Raw genomic sequence first — 26,870 nt, forward strand, 5'->3', positions numbered from 1 at the left:
CACCGCGCGTCACGTGCGCACTGACTAACCCGAGCGCTCACCCGGAGCTGGCCTGCGGGAGGTGGGTCCGGAGGGAGGCACCGCACTAGCTGCAAGTTCTAGTGTTGAGGGTCGGAGGGAGAGACGTGGTTACCGGAATGTTCTTTACAATGAAGTTGCCTTCTTTGAGTGGAAGTTCTCCTGGTTGGACTCTCCTCTTGCTTCCGATTGGGGGGAGGGGGGGCGTGTTTCTGAAGAGGAGCTGGAAAAGCCAGCTGGTTACAACTCAGACTCCTTCAGCTGCAGCCGGTTTAGACGAGCCTCAATTGAAAACTGCTGTTGGTGGGGACTTAAGGAAACTAGGATCTTGCAGAACTCTCACAGACTTTGCTCAAAAGCAAATTATAGTCCTGGAGGAGGAAAGAATGAGATAAAAATTTCTTGGAAAGAGGACAACTTCAGTTAAAGTAGCGTTATCTTTGTTTTCTACATGGGATTGCATACGTTTTGTAGTTCACATTCACATTTCATATGTGGCATGCATGTATATGTGCATATCACATCAATCTAAGGGTTTGTTATTGGTGATATGTTGTTTGTCCTGCCTTAAAGATGGAATTGAGTGGATCATTGCCTGCATTTTGAACAACTACTTAATTTTACTGCATGATTAACAATCAAGAAACATTCTTGGTTGAGAATGATAGGGAGATACTCTTCTCTGTAAAACCAGTTTTAGAAGTGAACCAGTGAAAAATGAAATTTCAGACAAACTTTCTTAAATGTAAATTGCCATTCAAAAATTTTTTTCTCTGGGGGAAAATATTAAGTATTAATAGCTGATGACGTATTAATATTGAGTATTAATAGCTGATGACTTGATAATAGCTAATGTGAACATTGACTTGTAGGTCAGCATAGCTCAATACCATATAAAACTGAAGAATATGAGTTTGATACTAAGGCAAATAGCATATCTTGATATTTTTCAAGATGACATCCCAGAGGCTCAAGTGTAGGCATTCATATTAACATATTTGATGTCATGATACTATCTTAGAGCAATAGGTATAAATGTAAAGTTTTGGTTTTGAGCCCAAAAATCTATAGCACAATTAATGATGTTGGTCTGGTTGGCAGCCTATTTGGTAGTGCAAAGTGGCTGCAAACTTCAACGCATTGTTAAATTGGGCTAATGATAGTATCCTAATAAGGGAGGTAATTCTATTATAGTTTGTAATTATGACCACATATTAATGTACTCATTCTAAACACTGCATTTTGAGATGGAGCTCTGCAAACTGTAACTCTTGCATCAAGAAAAGAAAAAAGAAAGGGAAATTTTTGGGGTATTGTCAATCTATATTCTATAAAATCCAGTGGAAAGACTCAGGTGAAGTTATGAAAACTATCATTAAATATTGAAAAGCTATCAGTAAGAAAAGGAATTCTGACTATCCCGTGACACTCTATAGGTAAAAACTAAGATGAATGTGTGGAAATTTTCAAAGGATGAAACATTTTTACCTTATTAAGAAGATTGTAATAGAGCTTTAAATAATCTGTGGGCTATATTGTTAACTCATGAGCCCCCATCATTATGTGTTTTGGAAGAGGGCAATAACCAAATGCCATGGATTCCTGTGTAAGATGGAGATCTGGACTAGCTCTCATTTAAATCCTTCCATGATTTTGATCCAAGATAGTCTCTGATACTCAACTTCCTGGTTATAGTTTATTTGAAAGATAATTTTTTTAGAACTCATGGGATATGCACATATAATGTGATATATTTAGGGAAAATTTCTTTTCATTCTGTATTAGCCCTCAGTTCTGTGCTTCACTGTGTCATTGATGATTGGTGCTCAAAATGATGTTCACAGAATCACCACAGGAACTTGATTTCACCTTCTGAATCACTATTGACAAAGAAACAAAAATAAATACTTCTTTTAACTTTTGTGGAAATATATAATCCTTTTGTATATTCTGTGTATGTTGATTAGGGTTAGGGTTATGATTCTCTTGTAGAAATCATTCTTTCCCTTGTTAAATAATTGATAAAGTTACTTTATCATTGTAAGCAATGTAAAATTTTCAAAACCTTAGATATAGTGCCTGTGTCTTGGGTTTCATTACAGATTTCATTCGCTAGAAAAGTATTTAGAGATTGAAAAACTTAATCATGTTTTCTTTAGCAGTTGTATTTTTAAAATATTAATGAGATTTTTTTTTTTTTTTTTTTTGTCCTTTTGCCTTTTTCTACGCCTGCACCCATGGCATATGGAGGTTCCCAGGCTAGAGGTCTAATCAGAGCTGTAGCTGTTGGCCTACGCAAAGCCACAGCAACGCTGGATCCTTAACTCATTGAGCAAGGCCAGAGATCGAACCTGCAACCTCATGGTTCCTAGTCGGATTTGTTAACCACTGAGCCACGACAGGAACTCAAGATAGTTGATTTTTTTTTTTTAAGATAGTTGATTTTTGAGTATTTAAACATTGGATGTATTATGCAGAAACTATATAATCAGGTAAACTAAGGCAGATTTCTCAAAGAAAATAAGATCCGTTGAATAACAAGATTATTGATTAAAAAGTGCGCCAGATAAAATTGTGTTGTTTACTCAGTTATTATTTACATACTTAGCTAATTTTTCACTGTAGTTGTCATAAGATTAAATTATCATAATTTTAAAAGAAGGTGAAGTACCAGAATTTTAAGACATACTAGACAAATACCTATATTGTAATTTTCTATATTAACTATTTTTAAAACCATTTTAAAGCTATTTAATTAAATTTGAGGGATTCCCTTTTTAACTTGAGCTGCTTTTTATCCACACAGTGATGAGTCATATATGAAAAATACCATTTATTGTCAATGCAGTTTTTTTTATAAACTATGGCTTTTTAGTTTATAATAATAAACTTTCCTCACCAAAGTGTTTGATTCTAAATTAGCAGCTCTGTTGTGTTATCTCATTAATGCAGCAGACGCAGTTGAGAGAAGTTTCTTGAGTGATTTTGAGATCTGTGCTGATGTGCTAAAGGTTTTTCTTTCTTTTCTTTTTAAAGTTGCACTAAAGTTCACAGCAGCCAGTTACATAGGCCATTGTGTCCTACATTCCTTGCACTTTAGCTGCAACTGCACTAAATCTAAAACCACATGGGGACCTACATAACCTGAACTTATTTTCCCATTTAGTATCTCACAATGGAGTATAAAAGGCAAAAAGTTTTCTAATTCTTCCCATCTCGAAGAAGGACCAAATAAAGCTTTTGAAATTCAGTTCTAGAGAAGATGCACATTGCTCTCCCTCCTATTGCTCCTTTCAAAATGCCTTCAAAGGAAAGTAGATCCACATTTATTGAGTCATGCTTTCTTTTTGACTAACTTCAAGCTAGTATCATAGAGTTAACCTGCATGCTTCTTTTTTATTTGAAAAGGTGAACACAAATTATGTCAAATTTTCTTTAATAAAGATTTATCTCCTCCATAGAAGTTTAAGTATGTGAATTTTATTGACCAATAAACAATAAAATTGTTCAAACAGTTTGATCAGTTACTTATTTTAGGATAAAGTATCTTTAATGTTTTGGAACAAAGTTAATGAGACAGTTATCTTTGGGCATAATTTATGGGGGATGCCACTATAGTTTCTCAGTTTATTTTTTGATGTACATAATTTAAATAGTATGACCTTGAATGCTAAATTTTCTATTTGCTTTTTCGATGTATTTATTTTGAATGAGTGTAATCTTGGGGTGAAATCACAGCCAGCATTTAAGTGCCACCATTTCTGCTCTTAACATTTACGCTGTGCAATCTTTTGCCATATTTATTATACTCACTTTCCTTTTTAGTTGCTTGAAATTCACACATTCACTTTCATAATGAGCAAAGAGTTTTCACATTTGATAAACTGTTACTGCTTGTAGTTTAAACAATGGCTTTCAAATGCATAGCTGTCCCTGATTGAATCCTTTCCCTCAAGAGATATGACAGAGTAGCCATTAAATGTAGTCCCTCAAGGAGATAGTGGGCTGGGTTTGAATCCTGAATATGCCACTTAGTACTGGTTATATAAACAAGTTATTTAGGCTGGGATTGTAATAGTGTCTTGAGAATATTAAATAAGTTATGTATTTAAATGAGATAGTGTCTGGCAGATAATAAGCATCATGTAAGTGTCAGTAAATGTTATTCCAAAAAAATATTGGTCATTTTGAGTAAGTGATGTTGTAAAATATTTTTAACTTTCAAGATATTTTACATTTAATTAAAGACTAACTGAAAAATAGTAAAATGATTGACTAATTAATAGTATGATATATTGAATCATTTACTCTAGGACTGACAAACATAGAAATGCTAAGAGAATTCACTAAGATTGGGAATATTTATACTTCTTACATGTGACTCTAGTTAGAGATACAAGTATCATGTTGTCAGAACTTTTATTTCTTAACTAGAAATCAAGACTTCATAAAGAAGAGTGATAATGAAACAATTAATTTCTAAGTGTTCTGAGTCAACAATGTATAATGAAGAAAAATGTATCAAAATTCAGCAACAAGTTTACTTTGTATTTCTGAGAATGTCAGCAGTTCATATGATTAATTCTTTGTATTAACACTTTCATGATGAAGCAACCAGCAATATATCTATCACCAGTCTCCCCCAGTGATTTTAGCATTTTAGTTGACTTATTCCCATCTTAGAATTCAGTTGGAACATCTACCTTGAAGTTCCAATGTACAATGTTAATTTTTAAAAATCTTTCTTAGCTGCAATCTGGCTGTCTATGATGATAAGAAACATGGAATAGAGTTTTACAATTTTCTTAGTATTGTGACCTTTTAATTATTTATTCCATTCCATTCTCAGCTCCGTCTCTTCTGTCTGCAGTAAGGACCAATGCGATATTTCCTTTCATAAAAGTAAATTATAATTAATGTTTTATAGATAATTTAGTAACAGGTTCCTAGTTAGTGAATTTACATTGTTAATGAGAGACTTGTATAGAAATGTGCATCTGCTTAAAACTGTTGTAAAATGCTTATATAATCATAGGGAATTAATCTTTTTTTCTATTATTGTATTTCATTGACATTTTAAAATTATTTTTAAAAAGACTCCATTTGGAGATTAATTTTCTTTAGAAAATTGTTTCAAGTTTAATATACAATGTAAATTGTTTTGGAGAGTATGTAACTAACAGAAAAAATTTCCTTTTTGACAACTAACTGGATATTAACTCAAAGGCATCCAGTGCATCTATTTTCAAAGATCCAGTAGGCTAACGAGTGGATATTTTAAATGAATGAGTAGATTTGTTAAGTATTTAACATACCGCTTGCTTTTCCTTGAAAAACGTTTCTCCATGTAACTGTTACATGAATCCATGTCAGGTTTTATGTCATTTTCAGTTATTTTGGTTTACTTAAAAAAAAAAAAAATCACTGGTAAAATCATGGCAGTCACCATGGATCCAATAATGGCCTCAAACAGTTAAGCAATGCTGCTTATCTTAGTATTTTTTTTTAAGATTTTTTAAATTATAGTTGATTTACAATGTTCTGTCAATTTCTGCTATACAGCAAAGTTATCTAGTCATATATATATATATATATATATATATATATTTTTTTTTTTTTCCCTCACATTATCCTACATCATGTTGCATCACAAGTCACTGGATATAGTTCCCTGTGCTATATAGGATCTCATTGCTTATCCACTCCAAATGCAGTCATTTGTACCTACTAACCCCAAACTTCCAGTCCATCCCACTCCCTCCCCGTCTCCCTGGGCAACCACAAGTCTGTTCTCCATGTCCATGAGTTTGTGTCTTTTCTGTAGATGGATTATTTTTGCCAAATATTAGATTCCATATTTTTTAAAAAAGTGATGTCATATGGTATTTGTCTTTCTCTTTCTGACTTACTTCACTTAGTATGAGGGTCTCTAGTTCCATCCATGTTGCTGCTAATGGCATTATTTTGTTCCTTTTTCATGGCTGAGCAGTATTCCATTGTGTATATATACCACATCTTCTTAATCCATTCATCTGTTGATGGACATTTAAGTTGTTTCCATGTTTTGACTATTGTGAGTAGTGCTGCAATGAACATAGGGTGCCATGCATCTTTTTCGGTGAAAGTTTTGACTGGATAAATGCCCAAGGGTGGGATTGCTGGGTCATAAGGTAGTTCTATATTTAGTTTTCTGAGGTACCTCCATACTGTTTTACATAGTGGTTGTGCCAAATTACATTCCCACCAACAGTGAAGAAGGGTACCCTTTCTCCACACCCTCTCTAGCATTTGTTACTTGTGGACTTACTAATGATGGCCGTTCTGACTGGTGTGAGGTGGTACCTCATTGTAGTTTTAATTGCATTTCTCTAATAATTAGTGATGTTGAGTGTTTTTTCATCTGTTGGCCATCTGTATATATTCTGTAGAGAAATGTGTATTCAGGTCTTCTGCCCATTTTTCAATTGAGTTGTTGGTTTTTCTGCTGAGTTGTATAAGTTGTTAGTGTATTTTAAAGTTTAAGTCCTGGTCAGTTGCATCATTTGAACTATTTTTGCCCATTCTGTAGGTTGTCTTTTGGGGTCTTTTTAAGGTTTCCTTTGCTGTGCAAAAGTTGTAAATTTGATTAGGTCCCATTGGTTTAGTTTTGTTTTTATTTCTGTTGCCTTGGGAGACTGACCTGAGAAAACATTTGTAAGGTTAATGTCAGAATGTTTTGCCTATGTTCTCTTCTAGGATTTTTATGATGTCTTGTCTTATGTTTAAGTTTTTAATCCATTTTGAGTTTATTTTTGTGCATGATATGAGGGTGGGTTCTAGTTTTATTGATTTACCTGCAGCTGTCCAGTATTCCCAGCACCACCTGCTAAAGAGACTGTCTTTTCCCCATTTTATATTCTTGCCTTCTTTGTTGAGGATTAATTGATCATAGGTGTCTGGGTTTACTTCTGGGTTCTCTGTTCTGTCCCAATTGGTCTGTCTGTCTGTTTTGGTACCAGTACTACACTGTCTCGATCACTGTAGCTTTGTAATATTTTCTGAAGTCTGGGAGATTTATACCTCCTGCTTGGTTTTTTTCCTCAGAATTGCTTTGGCAATTCTGGGTCGTTTATGGTTCCATATAAATTTTTGGATTGTTTGTTCTGTTTCCTAGTATATATAGGAATATATATGCTTAGCTGGAATATATATGAATACAAGAATAACAAGTGCTGTAGAAGCTCACAGATTAATCTATCAGCATACCCTAAGGTTGTCAAAATCTGATTAGCTAGATTGACAGCATGAATAGGTATCAGAGATATGAAATGTCCAGTATTGCATCTGTAAAGCATTCTGATCAGTCCATACTTGACCCCAATTTGTCTTCCTTTGCAGTCTGTGCTCTAAGGATTTTAAAGCAACTCTTTACTAGACAAAGCAACCATTAAATATAGTCAATAATATTTTATTATAATTATATAATATGATAAATATCACCACATAAGAAATTATATTACAATATATGAACGTCTCTAATAACATGCTGTGCATCTTAAGTTTAATGCAATGTTACTTGTCAAACTTAGTGAAAAAAATAGCAAGCCTTTAGGCTTAAAGAGTCACAAAAATCTCCCAAAAGCCATAGCTTATTTCCAAAAGCACCCTGAATATAAATGACTCTAATCTTGTCTCTCTGGTATGTCAAGTACTTAGGGGATGCCATTTTGTTAGGACTAGTGTGTAAGTTAGACAGAAGTTGATTCTTCTTTAGAAGAGCATTAATGGTACCAGAGGTGCTCCTAACCATCTGCAGTTAAAATACTAAAGCCTTCCTTCTTAGTATTTCTTCTGAAACTTTACCTCTAACATTATCTCCTTTTCTTCTTTGGGTGGAAGTATCTTTTTTTCCCTTTTCTTCAGTGTGGGAGTGAACAAATTTGAACAAATTTGTTCTGTTTCTTTGTATACATGGAACACACACACATCTGTGTGATATGTGGGTGCACACACACATTTTGTAAACACTAGGTTCAATGACAATTTTTAAATCAATAAGTCTCAGAAAGGCATTTATGCATGTGGGGATACAGTCTCATATTAGGGAAACAGTTACGGAAAATTACTCCATGTGTGTATAAAATCTAGCTGAAAAGCTTGTGTAGTCACCCATAAATTTTCAGCTGTGAATGGTATTTTTAACCCTTATTAGCTATGATAATAGGACACCATAAAGAAATCAAAAAATCAAGGGCCAGTTGATTTCTGTATTTCATATTAGTTGTTAAGAAATGATAATAAGAGTTTAATAGTTTGGATTTTGGTTGTTGAACCATAATGCATAGGATAATGTCCTAATGACAATGTAACAAAAGAAACAACAGAGGTGAGGGATATGCTAATTCATGAAATTGATAACATTTGCAGAGTAGTTTAAACTGCACTGGTTTAGATGTCTCAGAGTAAAATGACAGGATTGGATACAGCATGCTGTGAATATGTAATATATTACAATTCTAAAGAAGTAATCATTTAAAAATAGGTTAAATGATCCCTACCTCATGTGTTTAGCTAAAATACAGGTACTCATGTTGCTTTACTGAAAAATTAAACATGTCAAGAAAAGCAAAACTTAATTAACATGGGTCCTAAGAGATTTTATTATGAAATAGAGAATATGATATTTTGAATTACATTGATATTTTAATTTAAAGCCATTTTCTTTATGTCAAATTAGCTGGTTATGGAATGGGTATATATGAATTTATAAAGTACATACATACTATAAAATCTAAGAACTATTTAAAATTAATATATTTGATAGCCAAACAGTATGTTAACCTACTACTGTGAAACAGTTAAATGTACTTTTATATTCTCTTTATGTCTCCCTTTTAAAATTAATTGAAAACTCTTCAATGTGTAGTGTGAAAGAGTATCATTATACCCTTTATCCTTGGGTTGACTCTTTTAGCATTAACTAAGGAGATATTTTGCTTTGGTTGAATATGCTTTCAAACAGACTTTAGAAAGTCACAAAGTCATTAGAGACATTGTAGGTTGTCTACTTGGAATTCATTTCTTCTTTTCCCCCTCCCCTCCTTCATTACTAACAAAATGCCAGTTCAAGTATCCATACTGATATGCTACTGTGCCATGTGTTTCATATTAGGTTGGCCTTATCCCAAGTCTAAACCAAATATGGCAATTCTACCACTTTGCCAGAGTTTTTTAGGCAATGTCATGTAACCCAGTTATAAGTAATGAAAAGTAAGGTTGAAGCCACTTGGGGATATTCTAAGAGATTTATTAGTACTTAAAGTAAGATCCAGGACCGATCTGTTCATTTTTCTGTCTGTGAAAGTTACCATGTGTGGAGGTGATACCTAGAGCAACTATAGCTATCTTGTGATCATGAAGAGAGTAGCCAGAGTTGGAGAATGGTAGAACTGAGTGATAAAAAGTTACTGGCTCTTTGATGATCTGCTAAAATAATGAGCCCAGAAATAGTCCTCTCTCAGGACTTGTTGTTATTGAGCTAACAGTGCACAAAATATTTTAAGCCATTTGGATTAGGTTTGCTGTTATTTTGAGGCCAGAATTTTTTGACTGATATAACTGTAAAATGGTATAAAAATAGATATTTCATTCCTATTTTATTGTTTTGAGGAACACTGGTGAAGATCTTCTTTCAAAAACAGAAATCTATTTAGAGAATAAACCAAGATGTATTTTCCTATTACATAAGCGAAGTCAAATTCTAGGTATGTCTCCATTACCTCATTCACTTTTGCTCTGGTTGGACCTCTGTTTTAAATTCCAGAAAATTGTAGGCATTCAGAAGTAAAATATGTGGGAACACAAATTTATTTTAACATTATCCAAAATAGAACATAATCAAGAAAGCAAATCAGCTACAAAAATATACCCACAATGCATTCCAGAAACAACTTGAAATATTTTTTGAATTATATAGTGTTTACTAATGTCTATTCCGTTGATTCAGGAGTATATATAATTATAAACTGACTCATCAGAAATGTTCCAACACCATTCTTCCAGAGCTAAAATGCATCTAGTTATTATTCAACAAACTTTTATTAGTGACCTATTCTCTATCCAGCATTGAACTAGAGACTGGTGATAAAAAGATGAATAAAACTTCATTAAGACATCATCTCCATCCTCAAGCAATTCATGTTGTGGTTATGTCTATGTGACCTGAGTTAAAAATCATTAAGGATAAAGTTCACTCAACTTTTAAAGATATTTTCCATGATGTAATCCAAATAAAAGATAAGAAAAAACATTTTGGATAAGAAATATGGGCTAGGAGTTCTTAGTATTCCATGCCATGGACTACAGTTGGAGTAGTTACATAAAGTCTGTATGTATCTATTTTAATATTGTGCTTATGTTCTGGGCACTATACTAGCTAGTGACCATACAATAGTGTAATCCTGTGCTAGGAATTTCACAGTGCCCTATATAATTTAGTGCACAGAGCTTTGGAGACAAACAGGTATGGATTCCACTCATAGCTCTACCCTCATAATAGCTGTGAGTTGAACAAATTATTTCACAATTCTATATATCATTTCCATACTTTGTAAAATAGGTATCATTACAAACCTACTTTACAAAGATATTGTGAAAAATAAATGTTATAATGCCTATGGGATGCTTATCCCAAGGCCTGGAGTATAGTATAGGCTCAATGCTATGTATATATATTTGTGTGTATATCATGTATATATATTGTTTTATATTGTTATAATTACATATATACTATATATTAATATCCTATTTGGTTTGATATTACTATATAATAAGAATTTCAATCCAGTAAATATTTTAAAACACCTGTGCCTTGTGGAAGGGCTCCTGGTCTCTCCTGAGGTTTTAAGCAACAGTTCGTGGAGAAGAGAATGCTTAAATATGAGATCAGGTGATGGGGGTAGGAGGATTATTCGTGACAAAAAAGGCAAGGAGGCATTGATATTGGGGGTTTCTAGAAGTGTGATATAGACAGTAGTATTAAATGAGCTTGTATCATTAGATGTGGGCCAAGCCACCATATGGAACTGCATGGCGAAACATTGGGTATTACTGTTATTATCGCCATCATCATCATCATCATCATTAATGGCAAACATTTGTGCAGTGCTTACTCTATGCCAGGCAGTGTTCTAACCACTTTAGGTAAATAGAAATTGATTTAATCATTATGTTATTCTACAAGGTAGGTACTACCATTAACTGTACTTTGCAGATAAGAGGATGTGCCCAGGGAGATGAAGAAACTTGCACACAGCCACATAATAATTAGCAGAATGAGGATTTAACCTGGGTTAAAGAGGTTTTGAAAGGTTTTAAGAACAGAATTGACAGGGTCATATTTGGGCATAGTTTTCTCATCGAGGGCAACTGTAAGCAACATACAGGCAATAAAGGAAAACATGTAGGCAATGCAGAGACCTAATTAAAGGAGGTTGAAGATAGAAGTTAAAAAAAAAATTAGGTGGCTACAAATTTACCTAGAGGAGAAGTTTTGAGGTCTTCAACTATAATAATGAGGGTAGGAATGGGGAAGAGGGCACTGAGCAAGAAATATGTGGATGGTACAGTTGTCAGTACATGTGATTGATTTTGCGAGGACAGAAAGAAAGGAATCTTGCTTACTTTCTGGTTTCTGTCAGATGGTGCCAGTCATTATAGAAACTGGTGGCAAGGAGTAGATTTGAGAAGTTAATTCCATTTGGGATATAGTTAATATTAAGTACCCAGAAAATATTCAAGTGGTAGTTATGTGAATGCCCCAAGTTTACAATTCGGAAGTGTGAGTGGGGCTAAATGTGTAGATTAGTAAATATGATATTATCCAATGAGAGAATATAAAGGCAAAACAAACAAAGAAATGCTGTGTCATCTGTGTTTGAGAAGTCGGGGGATCCCAGGAAGGAAACTAAGACAATTATCAGAGTAGTATTAACATTGAGTCAGCACCCCCAAACATAGCAGAAATGGTTAAACAAATGACATCTCTAATATTTCCAATTGCATTTGGCAGTAATGGAGGTGACCTTTGTCCGGTGTCATTTCAGTGAAGTGGATGGTGCAGAAGAGTTATATGTCACAGATTGGAAGAGCAAATAGGATTTGAGAAAATAGAAACAGCATCCTTTAAGGAGTCTGATTAGTAGGAAGGATACTGGATAGTCATCTCCCAAGGGATGCATAATTAAGAGAGGTAGAACAGAGATGTTTCTGTGTGTGTGTGTTTTGACAGAAGAGATGTGAGCTCTATTTTCTGTATTTGTCATATAAATATACGTTATTCCATAAATATAAAAATATTCTAGCAAGTTAAGGTCCTTTAACTGATTAATAGAATAAAAAATTATTCATTATACTTTTGTGTCATGCTAAAACTAGATCCTGACATTCAAATAATAATAGTCAGCTAAGACCTTACCTTTCAAGAATACAGAATAGGAGAAGCAATCATGTACACAGCTATCCATAAAAAACTAAGTTTTAGTAAAATGGTACAGAAAAAAATACTGCTTTAAGAACACATAGGAGGGAAAGGAAGATGCAGAAGAGTACAATATAATGAGAGCTTAATTGTATTCCAGTCCCAAGTTCATTGCTGTCCCATCCTTATGAGGCTATTAACTTTCTCAAAACCTCAGTTTCCTCATGTTAGAGAATGGTTGTCAGAAGCAGAAATGGCAATGCCTGTGGAAATGTTTTCTAAAACTTAAGTGCTATTTAGTTGGAAATGTTATTACTTAGAGATGGACATCACTGGGGATGAGGTGCTTTACAGCATAAGGGATCTTTGAAATGGGATCTAATATATGAGTGGGAGTTCAGGGATGGTGGTGTAGAAAGCAGAGAGAAGAGCATGATCAAATGTGGGAGAGGGTGAAAATGACCCTCCTGTGCAGAGAAATAAAGACACATCAGTGAGGCTAGTGAAAGGAGTAGCTGGGCACTCTTTATAGCAACTGTGAATTTTTCTAGAAAGACAACTTAGAATCATTTAGGGCAAGGCCTTAAATGAAAATCTAAAGGGTTTGGACTTTATTCTCTAGGTGAGAGAAGCCACTGAAGGTGTTTGAACAAGAGAAAAAAGCAAAATCAAAGTGGTTGGTTTTTTTTTTTTTTTAATTTTTGGTTCTGGGGTTTTGTGTTTGTTTTTTGTTTGTTTGTTTCTAGCAGGGAGGGAATTTGGTTTGAGGTATGTGTTGAGTGGAGAAGAGAGTGAGAGCAAGACCTAAGATGTGGTATCAGTAGTGGGAGTGGAAGGACATGAACTGGAGACATCTTTTAGAAGCAAGATGAATAAGGATTTATATCCAGTTGAATAGGAGGTAGTGGTGAAAGGGAGGCAGGAGTCAAAGATAACTGACCTCAGGGTGGATATTTGGAGTAGCTGAAGATGCCATTAACTACAGAGATTAAAATTTAATCTATAGGGGAAATGGCTTCAGGCTGTTCCAGAAATCAAAAATTACTGAGTGGACAATTGCAGAAGCAGCAGCATGCTATTGTCAGCATATTTTGATTCTTAGTGAATAAGTAATTTTATATTCACAAGATATTTATCACTGATATTTTACTTAACACAATTTAGAATAAGCATTGGAGCTAGAGATAGTGAGTTAACAGAATTAAGTTTAAAAACGGCCTATTTTTGGGGTTCTGTTGTGATTCATCAGCGAAAATGAATCTGACTAGCATCCATGAGGACGCAGGTTTGATCCCTGACTTCACTCAGTGGGTTAAGGATCCAGTGTTGCCGTGAGCTGTGGTGGAGGTCACCAATGTGGCTTGGATCCTGCATTTCTGGGCTATGGTGTAGGCCGACAGCTACAGTTCTGATTCTACCCCTAGCTTGGGAACCTCCATAGGCCGTGGGTACGGCCCTAAAAAGACAAAAACCAAAATGGCCTATTTCTAATTTTTAGCAGGTTTTCTTATATTATTTTTCTCCAATTAAAGCAGTGAGTAGAGAAATATGAGTGCCTGGGACTATAATGTTTTTGAGGTGCTTGGCAGATGGCATGTTTCTGATGTTCAAAAGTTCTTGTTCACATACATCTAGAGCTCACAGAATTGCTGGAGCTACATACAGGTTGGTGAATTGAGTGATGCTGTTTTTATGGTGATAGCAGTAGCCCTTCAAGAAGCTATGATCTCTTTAGAACACTGAGAATGAAAAGAGGCCAAGAATGGGAAGTTGAGAGATGCCTATATTTAACAGGCCTTCATGTATATTCTTCTTTGCTTAGCACTTCTAACTTAGGGGGTGAGGCTTGGGGTGGAGGAGGGTAATATACGTCTTTAGTTATCTATGAACCAATCTTTTAAAATCAGATTCTTTTAAATATGTGTCATATAGGATACATGTATCATATGTGGATTTTTTTTGGGGGGGGGTCTTTTTAGGGCTGCACTCGTGGAATGTGGAGTTTCTCATTCCAGGGGTCCAATCAGTGCTGTAGCCGCCACCCTATGCCACAGCCACAGCAGTGTGGGATCCTTAACCCACTGAGCAAGGCCAGGGATTGAACCTGCAACCTCATGGTTCCTCGATGGATTTGTTTCTGATGTGCCACGACAGGAATTCCTCATGAGAATTTTAAAGAACTGGACTATGCCACAGCCACAGCAACTCAGGGTCCCAGCTGCACCTGTGACCTACACCACAGCTCATGGCAACACCAGATACTTAACCCACTGAGCAAGGCCAGGGACCAAACCTGCATCCTCATGGATACTAATCAGGTTCATTAACCGTTGAGCCAGGACAATAACGCCTGCCATGATAACTCCAGATTTTTGATGTTAATGTATCACTGTTAAGCACTGATGGTAATGTTTCTATTTTATTAGCAAGTCAAATACAGACAATAATAGTGGGGATTCTGTCTTCAACAATGCTGACTTTATCTGCTGTATGTCTTTAGTTTTAATTCACAGATCACAGAAGTGAAACAGTGACTGTTTCTGATTCCATGAGGTGCTATTTTGAGACCAAGATTTTCTTTGACAATCGCTTTAATAGTCTAGGCTATATTTTGAGTAAATCTTGAAAATCCACTCTTCTCTATGTTGAACTAGCAATTCTTCATTGAAACTATGTTTATAAAGAATTACCTTCCTCTGTCACATAAAATTATTCTAATGTTTCCATATGGCAGTGGTTGGAATATGCATATTTTTGAGCACTCAAACTTGTATCTTCTTTTTCGTAGGTAGATTCTCTAGTTCAGGGTCCCCAAAATGAACTATTTTGAACTATATGTGTTATATAATTTTGTTATAAATTAAAAGAATGGCATATACAACCCAAGATCTCAAGGTTCATTTGTTTTATCCAGTATTGGTATTGAGAATTAGATCCAGATCATCCTGATTTTTAGTATCACAACAAAATATTTACTTATTTACATTTTCTATAACAGTGGTTTACTGATAAAGTTGTCAGATATGTTACTTTTACTAGACCAGGAATTCATCAAGGCTAGGGACAGCATTTTATTTCTGTTTATTTCCCTAGTACCTAAAATGATGCCTGAAAATATGTAGAATGTTTGGAAAACACTTTGAATGGATGAATGATAAAAGTCTTCTTTCCCTGTAATATTTGATTTATTTCACATTGTATTCATCAGTGTTCACCAGAGAAACAGAACCAATAGGAGATATATGGAGAGAGGGAGAGAAAGAGGGAGACATTTATTATAAGGAATTAAATCATGTGATTATGGAGTCTGATAAGTCTCAATATTTGTAGAGTAAGTTGGCACACTAGAGAGCTGGTTATCTATTTCCAGTCTGAAGATCAGCAGACTTGAGACCCAAGAAGAGCTAATGTATTAGTTTAAATTCAAAGGCAGGAAAAACTGGCATCGCAGTTCAAAGGCAGTCAGGCAAGGAAGTCTCCCTTACCTGAGGGAAGGTCAGCCTTTTTGTTCTGTCCATGTCTCCAACTGATTGGATGAGGCCCACTCACGTTAGGGAGGGCAATAGACTTTATTCAGTCTACTAATTTAATGTTAATCTCATCCAAATACACCCTTACAGACACACATTGTCTGGTCACCATGGCTCAGTCAAGTTGATAGCTAAACTTAACCATTACTCACATGTAGAAACTCTGTCCATAATTAACAAACATTATGAATACAATAATTTTAGTCAGTAGCTGTATTCTTGAAACTTTTAAAATTTCAAAAAAATTAGGTTTGAATGACTTACAGCTCTCTATATTATGCTGTGGTAGATTTTTGGCAATGTGATCAGTACATATCTCATCCATTATGAGACTCATTTTGCTAAGAGTGTTATTTTTCTTCCTCAATATATGCCTTATTTTGTTCTGAAATGCATTTTTTCTCATCATTAATCCAAATCACAAAATTTTCCAGGTGTATTTGGTATCCTTTCCATCCTTCTACTGAAACCGTTGGAGAAGGAATTTACTTTTGTTTAATTTAAAAGTTATTTGTTAAATAGTTTAACTGTATCTAACCTTTGCTTACTTAATTCAAAATAGTATGAGCCCTGTAAAAAGCCAGGTTGCTGACTTGATTACCCAGTTACTAATGACTGAGTCAGAATGACATCAGCATAGACCTCCAGGATCAGAAGGTAGCTTAGAAGATTAGTTAGACTAAAAGGTCATCTTTATTGGGATAATTTAATTGGCTTTTTTGCTCTAGAACAGAGGTTTTCATCTAGAATGAGAATTGTTTCAGGCTGTTTTAGGAGAGAAAGTTTCTCTATTTGAGAACTAAGTAAAATATAGACGTGGTGAAATAAGTGGTTCATGGTAAATTAGTAATAAAATGGTATTCATGTCCCATCCAATAAAAAACTCTTTAAAATTGTCTGAGTAATCAGAAATGAGTTCACTCAAGAAAAACACAGTACATGTTTTTGTACTAAGAATATTTTCTTCTTTTATTTTTTCCATTTAATATTTTGATGTATTTTGTTGATAGGTAAATCAATTGATTTTCTTATCTTTTAATTTAAATATTCTTGGGACATTCCCTGAAGTTATTCACATTGAACTTGAAAGTTCATGTTTAACTTAGCCCTGCAATGTAAGCATTGCTGAATTAATAAAAAATATTTCCTAATAATAATGAAAACAGCTAGGTTATACTTACCACTTAGTACATTCCAGCCACATGTACTTTCTCATGTGACCAGTTTAATAAACAGATTAGACTCAAAGTGTACCAACAAGAAACAGTTATTTTTCTCTTACTTACCTCTGCCTTACTAAAGACCTTACCGCCCCACCTCTTAATTATTTTTACTTTTGTGTACCAGAATAGTCCAATTTTGGGGTATTTAAAAAATTCAGTCTGTTCAAAATACAAACTGTAACCTTGCATCTAATTGAAAGGTTCTCCTATGTTTTGAGCACAGTTGCAAACAGGTACTTTGGAACCCAATAATGAAAGAGGTTAGTGCGGTATCTTTTCTTTGCTCTATTTGCTCCACCTCTATCCACTCTCCACCTATTTCTATATCCTCTGAGTTTAGGTCAAGGGAGGAGAAAGAACAAAAATAGAGAAACACAAAGACTTGTTTCTCTGGTTCTTTTAATCTGTTCATATATGTCCTCTGTTATGTCAGGCATCCAGACACTAGGTTTCTATTATAAATCACATTTGTATGTTCTTTAAAAATACTCTAGTTTCCTCATCACCTTCTGCATGCCCCACTGTGTCTACTGTAGCATGTCCTGACAGAGGAAATGGACTCTAAACCTGACCACTTGTAATTAATTCCTTGTCAGCTCCTCTTCATGGCATTATACCTCCAGGCTCTTTCTGATGCTGTCCTCTGGACTCAGCCAGCAGCCCTCTTTATAAAAAGATTTTTTTTATAGTCAGTTTACAATGTTCTGTCAATTTGTGCTGTACAGCAATGTGACCCAGTTATACATATATATATACATTCTTTTTCTCACATTATCCTCCATCATGTTCCATTACAAGTGACTGATACAATTCCCTGTGCTACACAGCAGGATACCATTGCTTATCCAGTCTAAATGCAATAGTTTACATTTACAAACCCCAAACTCCCTGTCCTTCCCCTTCTCTCCCCACTTCACTCTGGCAAACATAAGTCTGCTCTCCATGTCCATGCTCTGTTTCTGCTTTGTAGATAGGATCATTTGTGCCATATCTTAGATTCCACGTTTAAGTGATATCATATAGTATTTGTCTTCCTCTTCCTGACTTACTTCACTTAGTATGACAATCTCTAGTTCCACCTATGTTGCTGCAAATGGCTTTATTTTGTCCTTTTTATGGCTGAGTAGTATTCCATTACACATATATACCATATCTTCTTAATCCATTCATCCGTCAATGGACATATAGGTTGTTTCCATTTCTTGGCTATTGTGAATAGTGCTGCAGTGAATATAGGGGTGTATGTGTCTTTTTGAATGAAAGTTTTGTCCAGGTATATGCCCAGGAGTGGGATCTGCCAACAGCTCTTTTGGTTGGGATCCCTTCATGAGAGCTTTCACAGGCTTTCCACTGAGGTATCTAATAGGCCACAGACAACTTCATGCATTGTTGACCCATTATGTTGTGAAAATTCAGCCACATCTCTTCTTTCTCAAATATCATGAGTAGCTCCACCCAAGCTCTCACCTTCAGGATTTCTGGTAAGAAGTGCACATAAATCCCTGTCTTTATGAAATCATAGGAAAACTTTTCAAGTTCTTCTAAGAACCCGCTCACACTTTGCTACCCACAGATAGCAACATGGCATCTATGATTGTTTCAAGAATTCAATAAGCAGCTGGTCTGGTGGTAACCCTCCTGAGTGACCACTTTCTTATGTGCAGTGCAATCTAAGAAAGAAGGTGAGATGACACTTCATTGTCTATTAAGATTCCCTTTAAGGAATCTTTTTTTGTGGAATCTCTTTGTCAAATACTTAGTCTCTCATCTGGACAATTGGGAGTGATGAACTTTGGATTGGTTTTACCATGGATATGATTGATAACTTGCATGTTTCCCATTGTATTCAGCTTTGAAGCTATATTCCAGGAAAACAGAAGTCCCACCTCAATCTGATTACATTAATTTAAGGCTCAAATTAACTCTATGAGAAAAGTTGTATTTATTATCTCAGTTAAACCAGAGGAAACTGAAGCATAAACAGTTTCATTAGTTGCTCAAGATCATTCATATTGTCCAAGGTCACCGAGTACTAAATGGAAGGCTTACTTAAAAGCCCATACTTGGAGTTCCTGTCATGGCTCAGTGGAAGTGAATCTGACTAGCATCCATAGGGATGCAGGTTTGATCCCTGGCATTGCTCAGTGCGTTAAGGATCTGATGTTGCCCTAAGCAGTGGTGGAGGTTGCAGCCATGGCTTGAATCTGGCGTGACTGTGGGGTAGGCTGGTGGCTGGTGGCTGGTAGCCTGGGAACCTCTATATACCATCAGTGTGGCCCTAAAAAGACAAAAAAAAAAAAAAAAAAAAGCCCATACCTTTATCCACTCTGCTGTATTACTGAGACAGAATAGAGAAATGATGAACCAGTACCCTACATAGGTGCCCCAAACTGCAGAGAAGACAGTTATGGTACCTAAATGTTGTATCACTTTTCTAGTTATATTTCTCTTTCCAGAGCTTCAGAATTTCTAGTAGAAATGACATTCATTTCTTTTCCTTCTTCTCAAAATGATTCAAATACTTCAAAATTAATTGCTGATTTTCACACTGAAATCATAAGTATCTTAGAAGTGTTATGTTATTTCTTATTCTGCTGTCTCAATATTGCATAGCATACACTATTGGCAACCATAAAAATATTATAATATGCTATGTTAAGAGACAAGGAGAAACAAATTCTACAAATGACTGAAAATTTAAATTCCCTTAACAGTGTTTTTATGCTTTTGAAATTTTAAAACAAGTTTTATTTTATGAACTTGAAAGATTATTGCATTACTCTTTATATGAATTTTTTTTTCCTCTCAGAAATCAAGCACTTACTTGTCTTCTTCCTTCCCCCTAGGAAATTGTTAGTTTTACTGCTACTGTTGACATAAATCTGCTATTTGTTTACACTCAGTGGCATCCAGATACTTTATAAATATTGCATTTGTAAACTGTATCTACTTGTAAAATGTAAACTTGGGGATTTGGCTTAGAAGAACTGTCTTATCTCAGGTGTTTAGTTCTAGTATGTTCATGTGGAGCTTATATTTAGTATTACTTGAGTTGCAGATTTATTTCATCTTGCCAGCAGCATCAGCTATTTCCTTCTGCTGGTTCCAATTACTATGATTATTTCCAGTCTGAGTGAAGTTTGGCAAAAGCAATATAGAAAGGGAAATAAAAGAATAGGCTATTCCCTCAAGCTCACATTCAGGTTTATCAGTCTTTATTTAACTCTAGGCACCATTTATTAATATTTGGAGTTGGCAGTTTAATATTGATTTTAGTTTTCTTTGGTGCTTTGGTATTGCAGATATAAACCCAAGTGTGTGCAGGGCATAGTTTAACACTATCACATAGTATGGAAGATGCCACTCCCTTGCCTCTGATAGATAAGGCCATTGTCCTTTTCTCTTAGAGAAGCTAGAGGAAAGATGGATTTGTATTTGTTGAGTTCTGTGGTATTCCTTGAACATGTAATATACGAAAAAATAGAAGTTATAAGTTACTGCATACATTGTAAACAGTATTTATAGTTATGTGCCTGATTGCATACTTGGGGTGATTTTGGAGGGTATAATGTACTTTTTTGTAGTTTTTACTTGGAGCCTCATGCACTCGTGTTGGTTAAGCTTGTGGAACTGACGGTCGAGTAGGAGTAAAGAAGCTCATTTCTGTAGCTTTTTTTCCTACATGTTTCTTTGGTAGTTTTATGGCAAAAAACAAAACAACAAAACCCCCCCAACTTTTCCTCTATTCCTAAGGACACAAAGGATTTGGTAAAAACTTCTAAGAATTTACCTGATTCTAATAAATTTGTTTGGAACTTTTATGTAAACTTGAAGATTCAGCAGGAGTGGAGAATAGCATCAAATTAGATGCTAATTTTGTGAAGTCTCCTTGTCATTTGTTTCCAAGTAGTCCTAATTGCTAAAGCTAACTAAAAATTCTGCAAGTCCTTATTTTACCACTGTGAAGAAGAAAAATGACTAAATTCAGGAGACTGAATTATTGATGTACATTTAAAAATTTTAAATTGAATATTTAAGATTTGTTAAGTACACATGCATTCTTTGCAATAAATGTGTTTACCACTTCAGAAAATTATTTTCTTCCATTTTTAATCCATTTAACTTAAAAACAAAACACATTTTTCTAATTTTCTGAATAGTGTTTTCTGATGGAAACTTATTGGCTAACATCATTTTTTAAGCTTTTAAGTGAATAGCATTTTTGTTTCAAATTATGACTCCTATTTGAAAAAACACTTCAAGGTTATTTGAAAATAACCTTTAAGGCCACCTGCTAAATCCTCTTGTTCATTTGGTAGACTTTTAACTCTGCATTCAATAAGATTATTTTATTATTACTATTATTACAAAAGTCAATTCTAACATATGTGAAAAATATAAGATTCTCAAACTTGTGCAAAGAGATTTTCAACTTTTGTTTATTGCTAACTTCCAAAAAAAAAAAAAACAAAAAACAAAACTCTACTGACAGTAGAGAGCAGAAATTTTTTTCAGCAACATTGTAAGTTCTGCTTCTAAGAAATACAGAGAAATCAAAACATTGCTTTTGATTTATTGACTTGTAAATAAGGCTTATATAGTATGGTGTCTGTGTTCAAGATTTGCTATATGTTGAAACAGTTTGATTTAATTCAAACAAAATGAAATAGACGGAAGGCTGTTTTGTTGCATCATTTCTTATGAAAGGTGGTGAAGCTCTTTTTTGAATGGAAAAATATATCCTTAATTTATGAAGCATTGCCCTTGTGGATTTGGTTTTAAAGATATTTACATAGATTTGTGGAGTATATAGAACTTATAACAGGCCACTTCTCTTATGTTAATGCAGGTAGTCTACTTTTATTGTTGTTTTTATGACTGATAAGACCTGCTTTTAAGCCTTTTCAAAGGCTTTATGTAAAATATATCCAAAATGCCATCTAGATATTTAATTATTGGAAAGTCAGAAAACAGTATTTTTATGTTCTTAAAAGTAAGCTTTCCAAGAGACATGCCTTGCAAAAATGAGAGCAATGACAATTATGTGTTTTCAGTGGAATATTAACTTAGCTGAGCTATCATTTGGTATAACCCAATATAGAGATTGTATGAATGTGTTTTCACCTGCATGTTCATTTTGCTTTGCACTCAACTTTGAAGATTCTACTGATTGTTCCTAGATCAACAAGAAACATGAAAATAGTGGATTATTTTAAAAGTGCACAGTGATATATTTAGACATTTTTTAACCTTCTTTATTTATAACCTGCCAAGAATAAAGATAGACCACCCTGTTAATAAATACTGATATTCTGAATCATCTGATCATCCTAAATAAATACCAGGATAGCAGGACAGTAATTCTTGGTAGTGATCCTGGAGAGTAGAAGCTGTTTTTATGAGACTTTAACATATTTAAGGTGGGATGAATTCAAGGTGAAATGGTTTATGGAAGTACTACTTCAATTTAATCTCAACCCTTTTTCTATAAATATCTAAATTATTATATTTTCCTCTGAAGACTTCTTTATGAATTATAAAGCCATATTTCTCTGTCTCTTGTTATTTAGTGAATTTGTATAGGTATATCTTCAGACCTGATTTTCAAACTGAAGCTGCCAAATTTTCATATAGTCCTCTCTGACTGGAACCAGGCCCATGTTTTTCAGCTGTTCTCTGAACTTTTTCACATATATGCTATGTTTCATCCTTTATGTTAACTTGGTTTCCATTTTAGTAAGTTGTACCACCTGATTTCCCAGTTTTCTTCTAATGGTGCAGCTGATCTCTAGTTCAACTGAACTGAAAACTTGGAAATCCATTCCATACACCTCTTTTCTTCTGACAATCAGTTTAATTTTGTAAGTTAGGTCTCACTTTTTGCTTTTCTTTTCCTGTTAACACTCTGTGTGTGCCCCTTTATTTCCACTGTCTGTACTAATACCATAACTTTTCTTTTTTTGTCTTTTTTTTTTTTTTTTTTTTTTTTTTTTTTTTTTTTTTTTTGGTCTTTTTAGAGCTGTACCCATGGCATATGGAGGTCTCCAGGCTAGGGGTCCAATCAGAGCTAAAGCCTCCAGCCTATGCCACAGCCACAACAACCTGGGATCTGAGCCCCATCTGCAACCTACAACCTACACCACAGCTCCTGGCAACACCACATTCTTAACACACTGAGTAAGACCAGGGGTTGAACCTACATCCTCATGGGTACTAGTCAGGTTCATTAACTGCTGAGCCACTGATGGGAACTACACCATAACTTCTAATCTAGTTTCCAGCTGACAGTCTTTTCCCTTGCCCAACCCATTCAAGGACTACCAAATTAATTTGCCTAAAACGGCATTCAACATCATACTTCTCTTTCTACTGCCCCCCCCATTAAATAACCTGTAAAGGCTTACTCTAACATTAAGAACATCCCATAACAAAACCTAAAAACCTTCTACATGTACTTGAGACCTTTACCTTACAGTTGCGGTACTTCTCAGGCACACTGAACTAGTTCAATTTTATCCACATTCTATTGCCCTTCTTCAGCCCAAAATACTGTTTTTTTCAGTTTTTCCTGTTTTGAAATTCTACCTGGCTCTAATGAGATCTCCTTCTCCTATGATTTGTTGATTGCTCTAATTAGAGGTGTTATCTCTGAAATTCCCGCTGTGGCGCAATGAGTTATGGATCCAACTGCAGCAGCTCAGGTCACTGTGGAAGTGTGCAGTGGGTTAAGGGTCAGGCTTTGCTGCAGCTGTGGTGCAGGTCACAGCTGTGGCTCAGAGTCAGTCTCTGGCCTGAGAACTTCCACATGCTGTGGGTGCAGCCAAAAAAAAAAAAAAAAAAAAAGTTATCACCATTCTTATTTGCTTCAGTCTTGGGGATCTTACAGAAAACCTTGAAAAATCATAATTTACATACATGCCATCTTCCTTCTTGCCTGCTGTCCTAAAGAATTCTTAAGTTTGGGGATTGAAGCTTAAACATCTTCCTTTTCCCAGTGCCTTTCATTACTGTCTTCACGGAGTAAGTATTTAATAAATATTTATTGAAGGAACAGGTTATCTGTGTCAAAACATGAATGAACTGCTAATTTAGGTTGTATACAGTGCATTTATATCAGATGCCTAATCATAGCAATATTTTATTTTTAAATATTTCCATAATAAAACTTTGCAGTGAGAAGATAGTGAAGTTTGGTGGGAGTGAAGAATTCCTTTTTCTCTTCTGTAGCATTAAAACTAACTGCGGAACCCTCCAGGTATTCAGGTTGAAATGACCTAATTTTCAAAGATACTTAAGGACCCAATTATGTACTCTGAATAGTGGAGAAGATAGAAAAGCAGTCCTAATCAAGGTATAAGCAAATAGATTTATTGCATTTGCAACTTAGGATATCATTAACATAGACTGGGATTTCTTCTGATATCTGAATCTGTAGTTCAATAATAATTCTTTTCCAAAGAGTAGATTCTAAGGAGAACTGGCTTCAAAACCCGTGTGTGAAAAGTTCAGCTCTGACATTGTGCCTCCCCAGTTAGTTTGACAAATTTATGGGTCTAGATTGTAAATGCCCAGTGTTCTTGGATGATCCTTTTATATGCAGTAAATTTCCCAAAACAGTACACTTAAATAGATAAAAACTGACTTCTATTTAACTCCTCAAGAAAAGATAGTTGGAAGCTGTAGGAAAATGAAAACCTTCCTAGTTTCATAATTTCTATCTGAAAGATATAAAATAATTTTTTACCTTTGCTTTAACTTATGGTTATATACTATAGTGACAGTCCTTCATGGGTGTCTGAGAATTTCTTTGATGAAGATATCAAGGAGAATGAGGAGGAAAAATAGAGGAGAAAGAGGAGCAGAAGAGGAGGAAGAAGATGGGAAGAGTTTAATTTTGTCCAGAACATAAGTTTTTGATCTCATTATCTATACATTCATCTTTGAAAAGTGTTCAGTAAACCAAATTTTTAGAATTTTTTGGTTTTTTTTTTGCTTTAGGGCCACACCTGTGGCATGTGGAGGTTCCCAGGCTAGAGGTCTAATCGGAGCTGTAGCTGCTGGCCTATACCTCAGCCCCACAGCAATGCAGGATCTGAGCCGCATCTGCGACGTACACCACAGCTCATGGCAATGCCAGCTCCTTAACCCACTGAGCGAGGCCAGGGATCGAACCCACAACCTCACAGTTCCTAGTTGGATTCATTTCCTCTGCACCACAATGGGAACTCCTAGAATAATTTTTTTAATCTATTAATTCCCATATTGGAGTTTTACAGTTGTGAGACTTTAGAGTATAGCTAATAGGAGTGGAGAAGGCAATTCCCTAAGAAAACCTAAAACATTGGTTTTTATGAGTCCATGAATTTACTCTCAATTTGGGGTCAAGACAAAGGCTCATATTGTTTTTAAATAACATCCAATTAGATTCTGTTAAACGGAATAGATTAAACAATCACTTATGTGTTTCTTTGAAAAGATTCTTTCTTTAAAGCAATACAGTACCCTTCATTCAAATTCAAACATTTGAGTTTTCTTGGTGCAGCTCTTTGTTGTTGTTATTGTTAAATAATTGGTATAATGTTTTAGACTGCAGAGAGGCAAATAATTATTGGAGCCTTTATCCAAAGGTTTGGGGTATATTCTCTCTCATGTCTGTGTGTATGATTTGTCAACATATTCCCAATGTTATCATGTAATTTCCAGTCACATAACTGAGACTACAGGAATATTGACAATGCTAGCTGTGTAATCAAAACATATGTATCTTAAATATTCTATAATTACATTTTGTTTGATTCAACTCATATACATAATTTTTGCTTAAGACATTAGTGTTCTAATTGCCTGGGACTACCAGAGAGCCCCAAAAATAATGACTTAAAAAGTTGATTTTTCTTACATGTAGGTATTCAGAGCTAGTGTGGCAGCTAAATAGTTATGTAAAACCCAGAATGTCTTCATTTCTTTGTTCTTCTGTCCCCATTAGTGGTCCTAGCCCTAGTGACCCAGCCACTATTTGCACATTTGAAATAGCAGGAGAGGTAAGAGAAAAAAGGAGCACATTTGGTGATATTTTAGTGAAAGGTTCTAGAAAGGGAACACAAGACTCTTATGTTTATATCCCATTGGCCAGAGCTTAGTCACAATACCATACATATTTGCATATATTGCTTTATTCTGGGAGGCTTAAAAAACCAAGAGTTCTAGAAGGCATAAATGGAAATAAATATTTAAGTTTAATATTATTGTATATATTGTACATGATATAACACTGTGCCATGAGGAATAAAATGATTTGCTTGGTTTAACACAGATACTGAAGCATTATTTTTTAAATTCCCTTTTAGATAATTCTAGACTATGCAATTCTGCCATATTTCTGTTCTGGGAAGTTAAAGTTCAAGTTTCTATGGCAAATTTCTGCTTGTGATCTTAGATTCCTTATATGTCAGAGCAGATCACTAGGTTAGGTGACTTTTAACATTCTGTGATTTATTAAATGTGCGAAGCCCAATAGTCCCTTGAGGAAAAGCAGTGTTTCATATTAGTACTCCCAATACCTTGAACATGGTTTTGTTGGAATAGGAAAACTATTGTTAAATTAGTAGGCATAGCGAAAGTTGTTTGAACCAAATAGACACT

At 34.9% G+C, this 26,870-nt stretch overlaps 1 protein-coding gene across 14 annotated transcripts in view; it reads left to right on the forward strand.

The window, feature by feature from the left end:
• The window catches only part of MAGI2 (membrane associated guanylate kinase, WW and PDZ domain containing 2), a 1,324,949-nt gene that overhangs the window by 1,462 nt on the left and 1,296,617 nt on the right, over positions 1-26,870 (forward strand). The window lies entirely within an intron of this gene.

The sequence above is a fragment of the Sus scrofa genome, chromosome 9 (genome assembly GCF_054392235.1).
Source record: "Sus scrofa isolate SSC_HxYL_T2T_F1_AM1 chromosome 9, Sscrofa_HxYL_maternal_Yorkshire_Landrace_v2.0, whole genome shotgun sequence".
NCBI lineage: Eukaryota > Metazoa > Chordata > Mammalia > Artiodactyla > Suidae > Sus > Sus scrofa.